The sequence below is a fragment of the Rana temporaria genome, chromosome 4, assembly GCF_905171775.1.
Source record: "Rana temporaria chromosome 4, aRanTem1.1, whole genome shotgun sequence".
NCBI classification, from domain to species: Eukaryota; Metazoa; Chordata; class Amphibia; order Anura; family Ranidae; genus Rana; species Rana temporaria.
In genome coordinates, this window is record NC_053492.1 from 326,847,600 (window position 1) to 326,869,527 (window position 21,928).

At 48.2% G+C, this 21,928-nt stretch overlaps 1 protein-coding gene across 4 annotated transcripts in view; it reads right to left on the minus strand.

Annotated features, from left to right (window-relative positions):
* SFT2D1 (SFT2 domain containing 1) overlaps window positions 1-21,928 on the minus strand; it is a 775,689-nt gene that overhangs the window by 423,277 nt on the left and 330,484 nt on the right. The window lies entirely within an intron of this gene.

Sequence of the window (21,928 nt, forward strand, 5' to 3'; positions counted from 1 at the left end):
AAAAAGTCTCACATGTGGTATCCCCGTACTCAGGAGAAGCAGCAGAATGTATTTTGGGGTGTAATTCCACATATGCCCATGACATGTTTGAGCAATATATCATTTAGTGACAACTTTGCGCAAAAAAAAAAAATATTTTTCCTGCAACTTGTGTCAAAATATAAAATATTCCATGGACTCGACATGCTTCTCGGCAAATAGCTTGGGGTGTCTACTTTCCAAAATGGGGTCATTTGGGTGGATTTTTTACTGTCCTGGCATTTTATGCACAACATTTAGAAGCTTATGTCATACATCACCCACTCTTCTAACCACTTCTAAACACAAAGCACTTTCTGACGCTGTTTGTTTACATAAAAACATTATTTTTTTGCAAGAAAGTTAAGTTGAACCCCCAAACATTATATATTTTTTTAAAGCAAAGCCCCTACAGAATAAAATGGTGGGTGTTGCATTTTTTTTCCACACAGTATTTGCACAGCGATTTTTCAAACGCATTTTTTTTTGGGAAAAAATACACTTTTTTTATTTGAAAGCACTAAAACACACTATATTGCCCAAATTATTGATGAATTAAAAAAGATGATCTTAGGCCGAGTACATGGATACCAAACACGACATACAAAATTGCGTACAAACGCGCAGTGGCGACAAACTACATACATTTTTATAAACCTTTTAAAAGCTTTTACAGGTTACCACATTAGATTTACAGAGGAGGTCTACTGCTAAAATTACTGCCCTCGATCTGCCCTTCGCGGTGATACCTCACATGCATGGTACAATTGCTGTTTACAAATGACTCCAGACCGACGCTTGCGTTTGCCTTGGGCAAGAGCAGGGGGGGGGGCAGGGGTGCTTTATATATATATATATATATATATATATATATATATATATATATATATATATATATATATATTTAGCTTTTTTTATTTCATTTGTAAACTGTTCCTTCCATTTTATTTATTTTTTACCATTTTTATTGTTATCTCAGGGAAAGTAAATATCCCTTATGATTGCAATAGTTCGTGACAGGTACTCTTTTTTAATAAGACCCTAGATCTTTCCTCTGCCCTCAAAGCATCTGACCACACCAAGATCGGTATGATAAAATGCTTTCCCAATTGCGCTGTTTATATTTGGGGGGGGGGGGCACATTCCCTCCCACTGAATGTAAAAGCAGTCTAGAGGCCAATTAGCCGCTAGGACTGCTTTTACAAGAAAGCCGACCGCTGGCTGAAAAGAATGATACCAAGATGATACCTAAACCTGCAGGCAACATACCAGTACGTTTGATGGTTCTTGTTGGACATGTATTGTAATATTTTTTTTTCAAGCAGCCTGTTGGCTGAACGAAAAAAAGATTGATCGGTGGGTATGCCCACCATTAGAATACCTCCCTTCATCCACCCATTTCTAATGATGGGCATACATGCACCATTTATATAAGCCGAAGCATAGGGGCATCCTCCCGCAAAAAAATTATGCCGCGTACACACAGTCTGACTTTTCCACGGGCAAGCCTCCGTTGGAATTTCGACCGTATGTACGCGGCATTAGGAGCAAAATCGCTCCTCCGCCCCTAATGCCACCATGCTCCTACAGCACTGGAGTCACGGCTTTATATATCGTGGGAGCAAACGCTGTTGCTGTCAAGATAAATAAGTCCGCACAACAGCTGAATGGCATACCTGAAAACAGTAAAGTAAATTACATACCTGAAAAGAAAGCATGAAAAAACATAATAACAATAAAATTTTGCAGAATACAATACAGTAAAAAAGAGCAGAACAGAGAGAGAATAGAGAGGGAGAGAACAATAAAACTAAAACTATTTTTGTTTTTTTTATTTTATATTTTTTTCGTGTTTTTATTTTTTACTTAGAAAACACTTCCAAAAAAAAACTGTTAGCGAACGCAGGGATCAGGCCTGTCTCTGCGAACGTTGCAGTTCTGTGTGTTGTGTTTTGTAAGTGACAGTGATCGATCGATACTGCACTTGGGTGGGTTGGGCTGGGCTGGGCGGAGGGGCAAAACGCAATGCGTTTTTGGGAACCCTAAACTGCTGGGTACGCTAGTATAGATCTGATCAGATCAGGTATCGATCCGTTCAGATACTATACCTCTAAGGGGGGTGTATGCTTTGCACGTGGGTGTAAGCGTTACTGGCACTGACCTGGGGCAAAGCAGACCCTAACTGACGCTAAAATTTAATTGATATCACCCGCCGGGCGATCAGGGGGTTAAACTTTTATTGGATGATATACACCAGGTGCCCTGATGCTATAAACAGCAAACTAACTAACCAGCATCAACCGTAACACTTATACGGTAATCACTGGTGAAAGGGTTAACTAGGGGGCAATCAGGGGGTTAAAACCTTTATTAGGTAATATATGGGGGTACCTGGCGCTTTATAAAAACCTGCCGGCGAATCTAAATAACTAACTGGCTAACCAGCATCACCAGTAACACTTATACGGTGATCACTGGTGAAAGAGTTAACTTTAGGGGCAATCAGGGGTTAAAACCTTTATTTAGAAAATGTATGGGGGTACCTAACGCTATAAAAACCTGGCGCGAACCTCAAAAAATAACTAGCTACCTAGCGGCACCAGCGACACTAATACAGTGATCAGAAAAACGATTGCTTAGTGACCCTGGCAATAGGGGGTGAAAGGGTTAACTCTAGGGGCAACCAGGGGTTAAAACATTTATGGGGGTACCTAATGCTATAAAAACCTGGCGGCGAACCTAAAAAAAAAACTAGCTACGTAGCGGCACCAGTGACACTAATACAGCGATCAGAAAACCGATCGCTTAGTGACGCTGGCAATAGGGGGTGAAAGGGTTAACTAGGGTGGTGATCAAGGGGTTAAACCTTTATTAGGGGGGTAGGGGGCTACACTGGACCTAAAGGGGCCTAAGACTAACTGCCCTGCAACTTTTAACTGTCACACTGACACTAAATGCAGTGATCAGTAAATAAATGATCACTGCAATCAGTGACACTGTGACAGGGGGCTGGGGGGGGGGGGGTGATCGGGGGGTGACTGGGGGGGGGGTTAAGTGTGCCTATGTGTCACTGGTGTCAGTGGTCTGTTGGTGCAACTTACTTGTGATGTCTTCTCTCCGCTCGCCGAACGAAAATACCACCAAGAGGAGAAATGACATCACTTCCTCCTGCCTGTGTTTACATTACACAGGCAGAGGAAGTCCTTCGGGGGAAGGAGATTGGCTGGGAGCGATCGCGCCCCCGACCCGCGGATAGGCAGGCACGTACCGGCACGTGCATCTGCCTGTACATGCCATTCTGCCGACGTATATTTACATGCGGCAGTCGTTAAGTGGTTAAAGGACTTAGGGCCAGATTCAGGTACAATTGCGCCTGTGTAACGTAAGCCGTTTACGTTACACCGCCGCAAGTTTTCAGTTTTAGTGCCCGATCCACAAAGCACTTACCTGGAAACTTGCGGCGGTGTATGGTAAACACGTCCGGCGCAAGGCGGTCCAAATCGAATAGGGGGGGTACCATTTAAATTAGGCACGCTCCCGCGCCGGATCTACTGCGCATGCTCCGTTTCGAAATTCCCGCCGTGCTTTGCGCGAACTGACGTCATTTTTTCGATCGGCGACGTCTTACGCAAACGACGTGAAATTTTAAATTTCGACGCGGGAACAACGGCCATACTTTATACAGCAATACGTTTGCTGTCTAAAGTTAAGGCACCCAAAACGACGACTAACTTTGCGACGGGAAACTAGACTAGCGGCGACGTAGCGAACGCAAAAAAAAACACCGTGGATCGCCGTAACACCTAATTTGCATACCCAACGCTGGTTTACGACGCGAACTCCCCCCCCAGCGGCGGCCGCGGTACTGCATTCTAAGATCCGACAGTGTAAAACAATTACACCTGTCGGATCTTAGGGATATCTATGCGTAACTGGTTATATGAATCAGACGCATAGATACTCAGAGATACGACGGAGTATCTGAGATACTCCGTCGTATCTCCTTTGTGAATCTGGGCCTTAGATCCAGGCACAGACTCACTTCCCATGCAACGCAGCCTTGGTTTGCTTTGGGACTTAAGATCTGACACCTTTACTTTCCAAGTGAACACAGAAGAAAAACCCTTTACCCGTAGAGGTGTCCTGTCTACCATAAACAGCCTGTATGATCCTTTAGGCTTTGCAGCACCTGTCACCATCCAGGGTAAGGCACTACTTAGAGACTTAACCTGAGTCGTTAGATTGGGACCACCCTCTCCCCACCGACAGGGAAAACTTATGGCTGGATTGGAAGGACTCACTAATAGCTTTATCCAGCCTTAAAATTCCACCCCCATATGCTCCTCTGTCATCTGCAGACGTTCAGATACAAAGATTTTGTGTGTTTTCGGATGCTTCTGTTAAAGCAATTGCTGCTGTAGCTTACCTGGAAACCATGGACACTTCAAGTTTCATTAATGCTCTTAGACGTTTCATTGCAATCAGAGGCCCAGTGAAACTCATTCGCTCTGACAGAGTGTCTAACTTTGTAGGAGCAGTAAAAGAACTTCAAATTCCTTCTAACTTGGAAGTTCTCAGAGTAGAATGATACTTGAGTGAACAAGACTGCATGTGGATCTTCCACCCTCCTCACTCTATTCACATAGGAGGCGTTTGGGAGAGGATGATAGGCACAGCTCGAAGAATTCTTGACTCTATCTTCTTACACGTAGGAACTGCAAGGCTTACCCACAAATGTTTAGTGACATTTATGGCAGAGGTTACAGCTATCATTAACGCCAGACCTTTGACATCAATTTCAAGTGATTTTGAAGATCCAGTGGTCCTCACACCTGCCATGTTACTCTCGCAAAAGACTAGTCTTGCCAGTGCTCCAGCTGGAGAGTTTTGTGAGAAGGACCTTTACAAACATCAATGGAGACAAGTACAAATTCTTGCCAATACCTTCTGGAGCCGGTAGGGAACAATATATATCTACTCTACAAGTAAGGAGAAAGTGGCACACTGAAAAACCTAATCTTAAACTTGGTGATGTTGTGCTCATGAAAGATTGCCAGACACTAAGGAATATGTGGCCTTTAGGTCTGGTCACCAAAGTACTCCCAAGCAAGGACAATCGTGTCCATAGGGTCGAGGTCAAGATCTTTCAACGGAATGAGGCTAAAGTATTCTTAAGACCAGTGACCGAACTTGTTCTGTTGCTTTCTACGGAGGACTCTATTAGTGACATCACTTGACATCAGGCGGGGAGTGTTCTGTCCTCCAGACTTATATTCTGATTACCTGTATCTGAGTTGTTGAAATAACATTTAAGGTTTGTAATTTACATAAGACAATCATATGTGGAGTGCAGGCTCCATCTAGCTTTTTTTTTTTTTTTTGGTATGCTGCAGTGTTCCGTTTATTCGGTTTACTGTATGTTTAGTTAACCACTTGCTTACTGGGCACATAAACCCCCTTGGTGCCCAGGCGAAATTTCAGTTTCCGGCACTGCATCGCTTTAACTGACATTTGCGCGGTCATGCGACGTGGCTCCCAAACAAAATTTACGTTCTTTTTTCCCCACAAATAGAGCTTTCTTTTGGTGGTATTTGATCACCTCTGCGGTTTTTATTTGTTGCGCTATAAACAAAAATAGAGCGACAATTTAAAAAAAATATATATATTTTTTACTTGTTGCTATAATAAATATCCCAATTTTTTTAAAAAAAAATAAAAAAAAATTCTCAGTTAAGGCTGATACATATTTTTCAACGTATTTTTGTAAAAAAAAAAATCGCAATAAGCGACTGGTTTGCGCAAAAGTTATAGCGCCTACAAAATGGGGAACAGAATTATGATTTTTTTTTATTATTTTTTTTTTACTAGTAATGGCGGCGATCTGCGATATTGCGGCGGACGTATCGGACACTTTTGACACAAATTTGGGACCATTCACATTTATACAGCGATCAGTGCTATAAAAAAGAGATTTTTAATACAGCTTACCTGTAAAATCTTTTTCTTGGAGTACATCACGGGACACAGAGCGGCATTCATTACTATATGGGTTATATGGAGTACCTTCAGGTGTTGACACTGGCAATCTCAAACAGGAAATGCCCCTCCCTATATAACCCCCTCCCATAGGAGGAGTACCTCAGTTTTGTAGCAAGCAGTATGCCTCCCAAAATGGTCCCCAAAAGAGGGGTGGGAGCTCTGTGTCCCGTGATGTACTCCAAGAAAAAGATTTTACAGGTAAGCTGTATTAAAAATCTCTTTTTCTTTATCGTTACATCACGGGACACAGAGCGGCATTCATTACTATATGGGATGTCCCAAAGCAATGCTTACAATGAGGGGAGGGAGAACATCTCCAAGACAAAAGGATTTAATTTTAGAGATATACTCAAATCCTAATAAATCCAACTTAGTTGAGAAAAATCATTTTAAATTTTAAATTTAACTAAAAAAAGGGGAGCCCCCGGAATCCGAGGGTCTCAAACTGCAGCCTGCAGCACTGCCTGCCCAAAGGCCGTATCAGTATTCCTTCTTACGTCCAACTGGTAGAATTTTGTAAACGTGTGGACAGAAGACCAGGTTGCCGCCTTGCAAACTTGAGCCATAGAGATCTGGTGATGTGCTGCCCAGGAGGCGCCCATGGCCCTAGTAGAATGAGCCTTTAATGATACTGGAGGAGGCAACCCCTTCAAGCCGTAGGCCTGAGTGATTAACTGCTTAATCCACCTAGAGATGGTGGACTTTGCAGCTGCCTGCCCCTTCTTGGGCCCATCCGGTAAAATGAACAACACATCCGTTTTCCGGATCTTCTCTGTAGCTTTAAGATAGGCCTTCATGGCCCTGACAATATCAAAGGTATGCAGCAACCCTTCCTTTCTGGAAGTAGGTTTAGGGAAGAAGGATGGTAATACCAAATCCTGGTTTAGATGAAAACTGGATATAACCTTCGGTAGGAAGGAAGGATGAGGGCGGAGAACGACCCTGTCCTTATGAAAAATAAGATATGGTTCCTTACAGGATAAGGCCGCCAGTTCCGATACTCTTCTTGCGGAAACTATGGCGACCAAAAATACTAACTTCCTTGTCAGTAAAACCAAAGGAATTTCAGCCAACGGCTCAAACGGTTGTTTCTGCAAACTTGACAGAACAAGATTTAAATCCCACGGGCAAAGCGGGGATTTAACTGGAGGTTTAATACGTAAGACCCCTTGAAGGAAGGTCTTAACCAGCGAGTGGGTGGCCAGCGGCCGCTGAAACCACACTGACAGAGCTGAGATCTGTCCCTTGATTGTGCTTAATGCCAATCCCTTATCCACTCCTAGCTGGAGAAAACTTAAAACTCTATCGATGGTGAACTTGCGAGGAAGCCATAGCTTGGACTCACACCAGCCTACATAGGCCTTCCAGACCCTGTGATAAATCACCCTAGAGACCGGTTTCCTGGCTCTGATTAGGGTAGAGATTACTTTCTGAGACAGACCTCTACCCCTGAGAATCAGGGATTCAGCTTCCAGGCCGTCAAATTTAGATGCCGTAAGGCAGGGTGGAGGATCGGACCTTGCGATAGCAGGTCTGGCCGTAGAGGAAGAGTCCAAGGGTCTCCCACTACCATCTTCAGGATTAGTGAATACCATGCCCTTCTGGGCCATGCTGGAGCTACCAGGATGACTGGTATGTGCTCCACCCTGATCCTGCGCAGCAGGCGGGGTAGTAACTGAAGCGGGGGAAACGCATAAAGAAGTTTGAACTGATGCCAAGGGCAAACCAGCGCATCGGTTCCGCAGGCCATCGGATCCCTTGAGCGGGATATGAACCTGTCTAGCTTCTTGTTGAGTCTCGATGCCATAATATCCACGTCCGGCACTCCCCATCTTTGGCAGAGTGCTTGAAAGATCTGTGGATGCAGAGACCATTCCCCCGGCAATAGAGTCTGGCGGCTTAAGAAGTCCGCCTGAAAGTTGTCCACTCCGGGAATAAATATTGCCGATATGCAGGGCACATGAGCCTCTGCCCATAGGAGAATCAAGCTCACCTCTCTCTGAGCGGCTTGACTCCTGGTTCCCCCTTGGTGATTTATGTATGCCACGGCCGTGGCATTGTCTGATTGAATTCTCACCGGGAACCCCTGCAATTTTGACGTCCAAGCCCTGAGGGCTAGTCGAGCAGCTCTGAGCTCCAAGATGTTGATGGGCAACTGCTTCTCTGGCTTTGCCCAAGTACCTTGGCGAGTGCAACCATCCAAAATTGCTCCCCAGCCCGTCAGGCTGGCGTCTGTGGTCACTATCTTCCAAGCCACTGGGCTGAAAGACTTCCCCTTCAGTAGATTCTGAGGGTCTAACCACCAACACAGACTTTGTCGGACTCTTGATGAGAGCGGCAACGGGATATCCAAGGCCTGTGGCCTTCTGCTCCATGCTGACAGGATGGCTGCCTGCAGGATGCGAGTGTGGCTCTGGGCGTATGGTACCGCCTCGAATGTGGCCACCATCTTGCCTAGTAATCTCATACATAGGCGAATAGTCGGTTCTTTCTTGCTTAGAACCAGTAGGATTAATTCCTTGATGGCTTTGACCTTCATCAGAGGTAGAAACACCCTTTGTTGTTCTGTGTCTAATCTCATGCCGAGATATTCCAACTGCCTTGTGGGCTGGAATGCTGACTTTTCTCGATTTAGGACCCAGCCGAACCTCTCGAGGTATTGGACCGTGAGGGCCACTGCTCGCTCCAAGCCGGGAGACAAGTGATCTATGACTAGGAGGTCGTCCAGGTATGCTAGGATCGTGACCCCTTGGATCCTTAGCTTGGCTAGGATTGGAGCTAGGACCTTCGTGAACACCCGGGGGGCCGTAGCCAACCCGAAGGGAAGCGCCACGAATTGGAAATGACGCGAAGCCACCATAAAGCGTAGATATCTTTGATGTGGCTGATAAATTGGAACATGAAGGTAGGCATCCTTTATGTCTATGGACGCCATGAAGTCGTCCCTTTGGAGTGTGGCAGCTGCTGACCGCACGGATTCCATCCGAAATGAGCGGACTTTTAGGTATGCATTTACCATCTTTAGGTCCAAAATTGGCCTGACATCTCCATTGGACTTTGGGATGATGAATAGGTTGGAGTAGAAACCCAGCCCCTGTTCCAGGACTGGTACCTCCACTATTACTTCCTGGGAAAGTAGATGATTTAATGCCGACATTAATGCGGCTCCCTTCACCGGATCGTTTGGAATCCTTGACTCCTGGAAATGAGGAGGAGGAAACTTTAGGAAATCTAATTTGTAGCCCGTGGCCACGGAAGACCGTACCCACTTGTCGGGAATGCTTGCTTCCCAAACCTCTGAAAAGAGTCGCAGCCTTCCCCCCACCTTCGTGGGTGGGGGCGCCCCTTCATAAGGTCGGCTTGGGGGCTGGTTTTGCTGGCTTGCGAAACCACTGCTTTCTGCCTCTAGCAGCCTGTCCCTGCGACTTGCTGTTGAAGCTGAAGTTTGCTTTCGCAGGAGGCCGTCGATACTGTTTGGCATTAGAGGGCCCCTGCCCAGGGGAGCACTGTCGTTTAAACCCAGGCCCCTGAAACTTCTTTTTTGTTGGCAAGAGAGTACTTTTGCCGCTTGAAATGGTCTGAATGTATTTATCTAGGTCTTCTCCGAAGAGTCGTCCTCCATGGAAGGGGAACCCTACCAGGAGCTTCTTGCATGGGGGCTCGGCCTCCCAGCTTTTTAACCATAAGAGTCTTCTCATATGGATAAGGGATAACGATAAACGTGACGCTTGCTGGATAGAATCCTTAATTGCGTCTACCGTAAAGCATATGGCCCTAGGGACATCCGAAAATTCTTCTGCCTGCTGGGCAGGAATAAGTTTAAGCATCTGCTTAATTTGATCCGATAATGCTTGAGCAACCCCAATCGCAGCCACAGCTGGCTGCACTACTGCCCCTGCAGTAGTGAAGGAGTTCTTAAGTAGTGCTTCCAAGCGTTTATCAACTGGATCTTTGAACACCTGTATGTTTTCTACAGGGCATGTTAACGATTTGTTAACACATGAGATGGCTGCGTCCACCGCAGGAGTAGCCCATCTCTTGGAAACTTTATCTTCCATAGGATATAGGGCAGAGAATCTTTTAGGTGGTAAAAAGATCCTATCTGGCTTGCTCCAATCTTGGAACAAAACTCCCTCTAGCAGAGGATGGATCGGAAACACTGCATTGCTTTGAGGCGCCCTTAGTGAGCCCAAAGCTGAAACCGTCGATACTTGGAGATCTGGTACCGGCAAGTTGAATGCACTATGGACCAAGTCCGTTAAGGCTTGAATCCACCAGCTCTCCCCTTGGGAGACTGCTCCAGACTCCTCTGTATCCGGGTCTTCGATCCCTGAACCTGCTTGGTCCTTGTCCAAGAGGTCGTCCAATTCCCCTGAGGAAAGGACCTCCTCTTCCGAGGGTCCACGCTCGGGCGACGGAGACCTAATCAGTTTACTGCCCCGCATAGCTGTGGCTATCATTTTTCCCATTCTTTTCTCCATCTCTTTTAAAGAGGTGAGTAATACCTCGTCCGTGACCACCTTAGGGTTGGACTGACCCGCGCCAGCTCCAGCCCCAGATCCCGATGGCCCCAAGGCTCCTTCTGGGGAAAGCAGTGGCATAACCTTGTCCGAGACCTCAGACTCTCTGGGGGAACCCCCACCTCTTGTACCCTCTGACCCGGATGCCATGGTACAATACCGAGGTACACCTGCTAGCTTATTGGTACTTGGAACTATAAATAGTTAATTGTCCAAACACCTGTTTGGGGGATAAAAAATGCCTCCTCTCCCCTAGATGACCTTTTTCTTTTTTTTTTTTTTTTTTTTGTTTTTCAAATCCAGGAAAGAAAAAGCATTCTGTCCCCCTAAGTAGTATTGCCAAAGAAAAACTATTGAAATGGAAAAGAACAGCCTATTTCTAGGCTTGAAAACAGTCTTCTAGAAGACTGTAATATCTTTTGTGGCCACCGTGTGTCCTCGGCGCCCCGTGCTGCCGCTCTGTTCTTTCCCTCCTCAGTTCCAATCTTAGAATGAGCTGCTGGAACGAAAAAGGAAGGGCCGCCCCTTCCTTAAGCAGCTGACCCGCCCTTCCCCCCTCAGCTCAACGGCGCGAATTGCGCCTATAACACGGGGATGCGCGCGCGCGCGCCCGCCGAGGGGGGGGGGGGGGTTGGGGGGAAGGGAGCCTCTCCACGAGGAGGTCAGCGTCTGCCTGCTTTGCAGGCTCTGAGGAGGAAGAACCGATGGAGCACCGCCTGGAGGCTTGCAGGTAAGCACAGCTCTCTGAACACACACACACATACACACAGGCCCCACTCAATGCTTTTCCAACACTACAAGGGAGGTCACTTCTTATGGGGAAAAATACACATAGAGCCATCCTATCATTAAAGATATGTGACTAGTTTGCCAGATGCAGTGCATAACTTTAGGCATGTCCCCTGTGACCCCCCAGAAAAAACCTGCTAAGAACCAAGTTCCGCAAGTTTTCCCCTCACTTACCTGCTCCATGCCGCAGGACTTTGCCAAGCAAGAGGCCCAATCTTCCCCCATCTCCGTGGGGCTGTCTAGACCTTCAGGCCCTGGGTTCCTATGAAGGATCCACTGTCCTGGGCCCATATAGCACCCTGGCAACAGAAACATTAGGCCCCCAAAGGTTTCTAAGTTCTGGGCCCAGGGTCCAGCTCTCTAAAAAGAAAAGCATTATGGGCTATACCCCAAGGGTTTGGGGTCCGGTTACTGACCACTTTAGCACTGAGGCCTTTGGACAGAACCGGTTAGCTCACCTAATCCCAAGGATGCGGAGGCAAGCTAAACCATGACCAACACCTAAGACACTGGCGTAAAAACTGAGGTACTCCTCCTATGGGAGGGGGTTATATAGGGAGGGGCATTTCCTGTTTGAGATTGCCAGTGTCAACACCTGAAGGTACTCCATATAACCCATATAGTAATGAATGCCGCTCTGTGTCCCGTGATGTAACGATAAAGAAAATGCACTAATTATTGTATAAATGTGACTGGCAGGGAAGGGGTTAACACTAGGGGGTGAGGAACGGGTTAAATGTGTATCCTGGGTGTGTTCTTACTGTGTGGGGGGAGGGGGGTGACTGGGGGAGGTGACCGATGCTGTGTCCCTGTGTCTCCTCTCCTCTGACAGCACGTGGAGCTCTGTGTTTACACACAGAGCTGCACGTCCCTGCTGTGTTACCGACGATCGCGTGTACCCGGCGGACATCGCGGCCGCCAGGTACACGCATTGGCTCTTCAGCGATGCGCCGGGACAGTCTTTTATGCACTTTAAAAGACGTCCAAAGACGTCCACTTGGCACTTGAGAGCCGCGCTGTTGACGTCTTTTGTCAATAGCGCGGGTCTCAAGTTGTTTAGGAAGTTGTTAGTAAGCAGGGAATTCTGGGTAGAATCTTCACAGGAAATTAAACAGCCGCCATTCTTCGAGAAAATACTGCAGGAAGCAAGACGTGTATTTCTCAATTTATCGCCATCTATCCCTTAGAGAACTTAAAAAGTATGTTTTAATTATCTCATCTCTTATTGTATATCAGTGTTTCTCTAATGTATGCAATATTGTACTTATTGAGGTCTATTTCTGTTATTTTTGTAGTTTCACCTGGCTTATTCTAATAAAACTGAGATCAAAGAAATATGGTATCTGAAGTTTATTGGACAAGAAGGTTTAGCTATATGTCCTTGAGACAGAACAGACTGATTTAACCACTTGAGCACCGGGTCATTGTAAAATGACGTCTTCAAGGTGGCTCTGAAAATCCAACAGGACGTCTATTGACGTCCTGGATTCCTCCGGCCACTGGGGGGCGCGCAAGCGCGCCCCCGAGATGCCGATGCGCGTGTCTGGCGGTCGCGATGTCCGCCAGGTACCCGTGATCGGTAATGACAGAGCAGGGACGTGGAGCTCTGTGTGTAAACACAGAGCTCCATGTCCTGTCAGGGGAGAGAGGAGACCGATCTGTCTCCCTTGTACATAGGGACACAGATCGGTCACCTCCCCCAGTCACCCCCCTCACAGTTAGAACACAATACAGGTTCACATTTAACCCCTTCCTCACCCCCTAGTGTTAACCCCTTCAATGCCAGCCACATTTATACAGTAATTAGTGCATATTTATAGCACTGATCGCTGTATAAATGTGAATGGCGCCAAAAATGTGTCAAAAGTGTCCGATGTGTCCGCCATAATGTCGCAGTCCCAATAAAAAAATCGCAGATCGCCGCCATTACTAGTAAAAAAAATAATTAAATAATAATAATAATTCTGTCCCATATTTTGTAAGCGCTTATTGCGATTATTTTTTTTTTTAGCGACCTAAACTGAGAAGTTTTTTTGTTTATAGCGCAAAAAATAAAAACCGCAGAGGTGATCAAATACCACCAAAAGAAAGCTCTATTTGTGGGGAAAAAAAGGGCGTCAATTTTGTTTGGGAGCCACGTCGCATGACCGCGCAATTGTCAGTTAAAGCGATGCAGTGCCGGAAGCTGAAATTTCACCTGGGCAGGAGGGGGGGTATATGTGCCCGGTAAGCAAGTGGTTAATGCTATTTCTATTAGTATTTGTTGCACATTGTTTAATTTTTCCTTTTTTCCAACTTTGTGTCCTGCTTTGTTTTTACCGCTTAATAACCGCTGCACGACTATATAAGTCGACAGAATGGCACAGGCAGGCAAATGGGCCTACCCGTATAGCCCTTTAAATTTTCCGCCCATTGGGCGCGCGCCCGCGGCGTGCCTCCCGAGCGCGGTAGGTATGGGCATTCTGCCTAGTGACACTGTCACTGATGACCGTTCCCCGTGATCGGGAACGGTCATCAGTGGCGTGTCACGTGTAGCCACACCACCTAACAGTTAGGCCGGGTACACACGAACAAACATGTATGGTGAAAGCGGTCCGTCGGACCGTTTTCACCATACATGTCTGCCAGAGGGCTTCTGTACGATGGTTGTACACACCATCGTACAGAAGTTCGCGCGTAAACAATACGCGGGGCGTGTCCGCGATGACGCGGTGTCGCCGCGACAATGACGCGGCAACGTGGGCGGCCTGCCTTTAAAATGCTTCCACGCATGCGTCGAAGTCATTCGACGCATGCGAGGGACGGCGGGCGCCTGGACATGTACGGTAGGTCTGTACAGACGACCGTACATGTCCGAGCGGGCAGGATTCCAGCGGACTGTTTTAAAACAAGTCCAGGAATATTTGTCCGCTGGGAAAAGGCCCGGCGGGCAAATGTTTGCTGGAATTCGGCCCGCTCGCGCCCACACACGACCAAACATGTCTGCTGAAACTGGCCCGCGGACCAGTTTCAGCAGACATGTTTGGTCGTGAGTATGGGGCCTTAGAATCACTCCCTAGGAAACACTTAACTCCTGCAGCGCCACCAAGTGGTTAACCCCTTCACTGCCAGTGTAATTTTTACAGTAATCAGTGCATTTTTATAGAACTGTAAAAATGTCAATGGTCCCAAAATGGTGCCAAAAGTGTCTGCCATAATGTCGCAATCACGATAAAAATAGCAGATCGCCGGCATAACTAGTAAAAAAAATAAAAAAAATGCCATAAAACAGTCCCCTATTTTGTAGAAGCTATAACTTTGCGCAAACCAATCAATAAATGCTTATTGCGATTTTTTTTACCAAAAATATGTAGAATACGTATCGGCCTAAATTGAGGAAAAAATTTTTTTTTTATTTATTTTATGGGGATATTTATTATAGCAAAAAGTTAAAAATATAGAATTTTTTCAAAATTGTCGCTCTATTTTTGTTTATAGCGCAAAACAATAAAAACCGCAGAGGTGATCAAATACCACCAAAAGAAAGCTCTATTTGTGGGAAAAAAAGGACATCAATTTTGTTTGGGAGCCACGTCGCACAACCACGCAATTGTCAGTTAAAGCGACGCAGCGCCGAATCGCAAAAAAGTGGCCTGGTCTTTGACCACCAAAATGGTCCGGGGCTGAAGTGGTTAATTTGTTCACAAAAAATGAGAGGCAAAGCAGACTTGGCATATTCAAACATGAAACTCTAAGGGCCCTTTCAGATGGGACGGATCAGTAATGATCCGCCCCGTGAACATCCGCTTGCTCAGCGGGGATCGCTCCGTTGATCCCCTCTGAGTCAGCGGATGACAGGGTGGTCCCCACACACTGTGCAAGGACCGCCCTGTCTTTTCTATGCTCTCCCCTATGGGGGGATCGGGTGAACACGGACAGACGGTCCGTGTTCATCCGATCCCCCCATAGGGGAGAGCGTAGAAAAGACAGAAGGAAAAATAGGGTTTTCCTCCATCTGCAGAATCGGAGGAATGCGGAAGCGGGCGAGATCGGGTGTCAGCGGATGTTCATCCGCTGACACCCGCGATCTCATAGGGACCAATGTATGTCTTTTTTTCATCCACACACAGATGGATGAAAAAGCGAACATACGGTCCGCAGGTGTGAAAGGGGCCTTAGGCCGCGTACACACGACCGGTCCAAACCGATGAAAACGGACCGAGGTCCATTTTCATTGGTCCAAACCGACCGTGTGTACGGCCCATCAGACTTTTGTCCTTCAGACCAAAGTTTTAGAACTCGCTTTAAAATCGAACCGAGGGACGGCTGACCATCGGTCAAAACCGATGGTTAGAACACAAAAGCAAAACCCGCGCATGCTCAGAACAAGTCGAGGCATGCTTGGAAGCATTGAACTTTTACGTCACCGCGTTCTGACCCGATCGGTTTTTGAACTGATGGTGTGTACCCACATCAGACCATCAGTCTGCTTCAGCGGTGAACCGATGAAAACGGTCCGTCGGACCATTCTTATTGGATGGATCAACCATGTGTACGCGGCCTAAGGCCTCATGCATACTGGACGTTTTTACAGCTGCTGTTTTTGGCTTCAGGTGTTTTTTTTTCTGCAGCCAGTAAACTCCCCAGCATGTTATCCTATGTGTCCATACACACATAGGCTTTTATCAGCGTTCTTTGGCAGGGGCATTTTCTGGCTGGAAAAAAAAACAGAACTAGTGGGTTTGAAGAGAAGTTTTTCAGCTGGAAAAATAGGATTTTTGTACTCACCGTAAAATCCATTTCTCTGAGTTCATGGACGGACACAGCATCCTTTGACAGTAGGGTTATATCCGCTTCCTTTAGGAGAGTTTAGGCAGAAAAAAAGCACTTTAAGTGTTAACAACACTTTCCTCAGTGCAGCTCCTCCCAGGGGGCGTGGCCCTCCCGGGTATAACCCGCACCCTGCTCTAGCAGCCTCAGTTTGTAACAAGCAGTACAAACAAAAGAAGGGGTGGGTGCTGTGTACGTCCATGAGCTCAGAGAAATGGATTTTACGGTGAGTACAAAAATCCTATTTTCTCTTCCGTTCATGGACGGACACAGCATCCTTTGACAGTAGGGACGTCCCCAAGCAGTGTCAAAAAATTTAGAGGGGTGGGAAAACAACACAGCAAACCAGGTTACACCCCAAACAAAACCGGAGTTGCTCAACGGAGGAACTCCAACCATAAACTGCCGCCTGTAACACCTGCGGCCGAAGGAGGCATCAGAAGATGCACAGACATCCACCTTGTAAAACTTTGAAAAAGTGTGGATCGACGACCAGGTCGCTGCCTTACACCCCTGTAACACAGAGGCTTGATGCCGGAAGCCCAAGAGGCCCCGAACTCCCTGGTCGAATGCGCCGTAACCCGAAAGGGAGGCGCCCGCCCCTTCAGGGCATAGGCCTGAAGCAAAATATGTCGGATCCACCTAGAAATGGTGGCCGACGAGACTGCCAGGCCCTCTTGTAGGACCAGCCACCGACACGAACAGTGAGTCCGACTTCTGGAACGGAACCGTAGCAGATAAGTACACTTGTAGGGCCCAAACCACATCCAGAGGATGTAAAGTGGCCTCCACCTGTTATTTCGGCTGAGGACATAAGGATGGAAGAACAATGTCCACAGAAATGTGAAAGCCGTAACGACCTTTGGGAGAAAAGACGGCTGCGACCGCAGCACCACCGTATCCTTATGGATGACCAAGTAGGGAGCCAGGCAAGACAAGGCCGCCCGTTCAGACACTCGTCTGATCTAGGTAATTTCCACCAGAAAAAAATCACCTTTTGTGACAGTCAACAAAGAACCTCCCGAATGTCCACAAAGGGAGCATCCTGAAGCACCTAAAGGACTAAATTCAAGTCCCACGGGGGTAGTGGAGGGCGCACCGGAGGGGCCACATGCCAGACCCCCTGAACAAACGCACGCACCAAGGAGTGCGACGCCAAAGGTGGCTGAAAGTAAACAGCCAGAGCAGAAATCTGACTCCTAACCGTACATAAGGCGAGAGCCTGATCCACACCCTGCTGTAAAAACAGCAGAATCCTGTACACCGTGTATGTACGAGGGTGCCATTTCATCTCCTCACACATAGAGATGTAGGACTGTAAAGCAGGGTGGAAGATTGGACTCTGCGACAGAAGATCTTCTCTCAGGGGAAGATGCTAGGGGGCGTCTGCCACCAGACGCACCAGGTCCGCGTACCAGGAGCGACGCGGCCAATCAGGGGCGATCAGGATTGACAGAAGCCCTTCAGCTTCCACTCTGCAGAGCAGGCGAGGAAGAAGCTTCCGAGGAGGGAAGGTGTAAATTAGGCGATAGTGACCCCAAGGAGCCAACGCGTCTGACGCGTCCGCCCACAAGTCTTTTGACCTGGCCACGAATTGTGGCACCTTCCGGTTGAGGCGGGACGCTAGAAGGTCCACGTCCGGAGCGCCCCACCTTTGGCACAGACCCTGAAACACCTGCGGGTGGAGAGACTACTCTCCTCAGTCTAGTGCAGTGCGACTTAGGTAGTCGGGTTGCCAATTCTGTACTCCCGGAATGTACACGGCCGATAGAGCCAGAACGGACCTTTCGGCCCACCGAAGGATGAACGCGACCTCCGTCACTGCAGCTGAACTCCATGTGCCTCCCTGATGATTGACGTACGCCACGGATCCAGGGACCACCTGGCAAGGCACAGCTTGATTGCTCAGAGCTCCAGAATATTAATCGGTAGGCGGGACTCCACCTGAGTCCAGTGCCCCTGGGCTGACTGGGTGTCCCAAACGCCCCTCCCCAACCGGAGAGGCTGGCATCCGACGTGACCACTGTCCAGTGGCACGGCAGAAAAAACGACTTCCCGGCCTGAAGCCAGCCACCACACCAGGGGAGACATGACCAGTTGACTCAAATGAAACTGGTAATCCAGAGATGACGAAAGCTTGTCCCAACGTGACAGCAGGTCCCTCTGTAGCACCCAGGTGTGGAATTGGGCATACGGAACCGCCTCGAAAGAGGCCACCATCAGACCCAGAACCCTCATGCAGAATCGCAGAAATGACTACTTCTTGGTTCGACAACTGCTGCACAGCAGATTGCAGAGTCTGAAGTTTTTCCGTTAGGAGAAAAAACTCCCGCCCGGCGGAATCCAGGACTAGTCCCAGGTATTTCAGTCTCTCAGACAGAATCAACACTGACTTCTGGACAATACAGAAGCCAGCCAAACTCTTGGAGAGTCTGACAAGTGTCCTCCACCCATCCTGAGTTCGAAGAAACTCGTAGGAGAATGTCGTGCAGACATCCCACGATAACAAACCCCCGCTGTCCCAGCCGGGCCAGTATCGGGACGAGCACCTTGGTGAAAACCCGTGGTGCCGACACCAAGTCGAGCAGGAAGGCCACAAGTTGAAAATGGTCCTCCCTGACCGCAAAGCATAGAAATCTCAGGTGCTTTGAGCATACGGGAACCTGCAGGTACGCGTTCATGACCTCCAAGGACGCCAGAAAATCCCCCTGAGGGAGTGCTGCTATTACCGAGTGAATCGACACCATCCTGAAATATTGCAATTTGACAAAACAAACGAGGGACTTGAGGCCCAGGATTGGACGGACCCTGTCCTCCTCGGGGACTACCAACAGATTGGAGTAAAACCCCTGAGACAGTTCCATCGAGGAACTGGCACAATCACTCCCCTGACCAGAAGATCCTGGACAGCCCCTGACAGAGCCAACCGGCGAACCGGAGGAATCCAGAAGATGGAGGGAAAAAATCCTGTTTGGTAATCAAGAGAAAAACTCTAACGTGTACCCTGAGGAAACTACTTTGCAACCCCAACGGTCGGAGAGGAGAGACCTCCACCGAGCCGCGAATTCGCGCAGCCAGTCCCCCACCCGAGACACGGGCGGGGGGCAAAACCTCAGGCGGAAGCAGGTATGTCCGCAGACTTGATGGGCTTGCGGTACCAGGTGCGCTGCTGCCCCGCAGCGGGGGTCTTAGCACCTGCAAACCTTGTCCCACCGCACAGGGCGGGCGAAAAGAACTCTTGGGGGTAGTAAAGGAGGGTCCGTGCTCATGGTGAGGTCCCTAGCCCTTCCCAGACTGTGGGAACAGCATGCTCTTACCACCCGTGGCAGCCTTAATGAAGCCATTCAGGGAAGTCCCAAAAGGACCCTTAAAGGGTAATTCACCAAGGCCTCCTCTGAGGACTAGGCTGCAGACCAGCACTTCAGCCACACAAGGCGGCGCAGTACCACCATATAGGCGGAAGCCCTGGAAAGCGAGAGCGTAACAAGGACCGACTCACAGACAAATTTTAGACCCAGAACTGATTGTTCAGCAAGGTACTTGCAGGTCTCGGAAGCATCCTGCTTCTGCAGCAAAAAAAAACGTTAACCGTACAGTCAGAGTCCATGACACCAGAGCTCCGGCCAAAAAACAGTCTCACGGCCAAACCCCCATACCGCGAAGATGGAGCGGGCCACAGCCACCATACTCCCATCCGCGGGGTCCTCAAAGGCGGGGGCCCTGTCCACATGGTGGTCAGCTCAACCTGGACACTGGAGGGTCCACGGACGAAGGAGAGACCCACCTTAACAAAAAAGGTCCTCCACAAAGGGATAATGGATCGCAATGCAAAAACTGTCTGCGGCGTCTCCCATTCCTTGTAGAACAACTGTCCCAAAAAAAGGAACACAAGGAAAACATTGTCAGTGCGTGGCGGTTTGCAGGACCCAAAAAGGGACTGGCACAGTAGGTGCCCCCGCTCCATCCTCAATATCACACCTGCAGAAAAAATAGCTCCAACAATACCTAACAGCAACCGACCCTGATCAGAGTCACTCTCACTGTGCGCGTGGGTTAAGCCTGCATCATCTGACAATACAGTGTCAGAGATATCCCCAGAAGCAGGCCAGGGTGGGGGGCACTAATATACCCCCCATCCGGCCACTAGTCGCTTCAACCTGGCGAGAAAAAAACGCCACCGCCATTGTCATAGCAGATGTGGTAGGGGGAGGGGCAGCAAGGGTTAACTCAGGCTTACAGGAGAAGAGTACCTGTCCAGGCTCTATAATCCCCCCCCCCCGCTGTGTCACCAACCTGCAAAGCAGAAAAACAAACACAGTCACCTCCCGGCCGTTACAGAGCATGGGGGGGCCCCCAGGGAAACTCACCACCCTCCCTGTGCGGCGCGGTCTGAGAGAGTCTGTGCGTCTGATGAGAAGCCGACTGTGCTGCGTCTGTCTCCCATAGGCAGATTCGCGGTCTTTCTCCAGCACGAAAACGGCCACACGAGGCCAAACTAATTTCAAGATGGCCGCCGAATGAGTAAAAAACAGCCTAGGACCACAAGAAAATGGCCGCCAAGCTATATAAGGCGCGACTCCGACAAAATGGCGGCCGTTGCGCATTTAAAAAGACAGTGACACAGCAAAAACAGCAGAGCACAAAATTCACATTCCAGCACACAAAAATGCCCTGTAGTGAACACACACAACCCCCGCTACGCACACAGGTGATAGGAGACCCCAGAAAAAAAAAACCCTCACAGCCGTCACCCAAATGGGAAAGGAGGGAGAGGATATAAGGGAGAGAAGAAAGCAGGGCAAGCCCTCAGTCGACCTCCCAGGGGAAAATTCCAGCCAGACCACTTACCTGAGCAAGGGGCCACTACTTACCCGTCCTGCGACCACCGGCTGGAGGTATCCCAGACAGAACCAACGTCCGCTAAACGGCATGGCTGTCGGCCAGACACACTGTGACAAAGCCATAAAAGACCGGTCAAATGTGTGCCCTAGAACAAGATGTTCCCCGGCCGCCCCTGGAGCAACGGGGCCTGTCGTGGATGTCCCAAAGCTGAGCTAAGGGCCGCCACGCGCTCGATGGCCGAACATGGGGGGGACTACAAGAGTCAAGACCCAGCCTGTCACCCAGTCGGCTGTTCATAGAAAAATCACAGGATTCAAAAATGCAGGAACAAAATAATAAAAGCGAAAAAAAATCGCAAGAAAAAAAATCTCCAGAGTACAGGACTCCAGAAGTGCCTGACCTCTCCTGTCGTTTGGCAGGAAAAAACTGAGGCTGCTAGAGCAGGGTGTGGGTTATACCCTGGAGGGCCACGCCCCCTGGGAGGAGCTGCACTGAGGAAAGTGTTGTTAACACTTAAAGTGCTTTTTTTCTGCCTAAACTTTCCTAAAGGAAGCGGATATAACCCTACTGTCAAAGGATGCTGTGTCCGTCAATGAACGGAAGAGAAAACATTCTTACACGATGCTAAAAAAAATGCTGACTATTTTGCGTTTAAGAGCCATAAGCTTTCGTGGGAGTTATTTAAAAAAAAAAAAAAACACGCTACTGCAAAACTCATTCTACAGCTTTCTACCAACGCTAATGTAATTTTTATAACGTCCAGTGTGAATGAGACCCAATTTGCCTTTAATATATTGGTTTAATAAAGTTTGGCACATTTATTTTTTTATACACTTTTGTAAATCTAATGGCTCGTTTTATTTTCTATCAAGTTCAATACAATAAAATGAAACAGTCCTAGTGCTAAACGG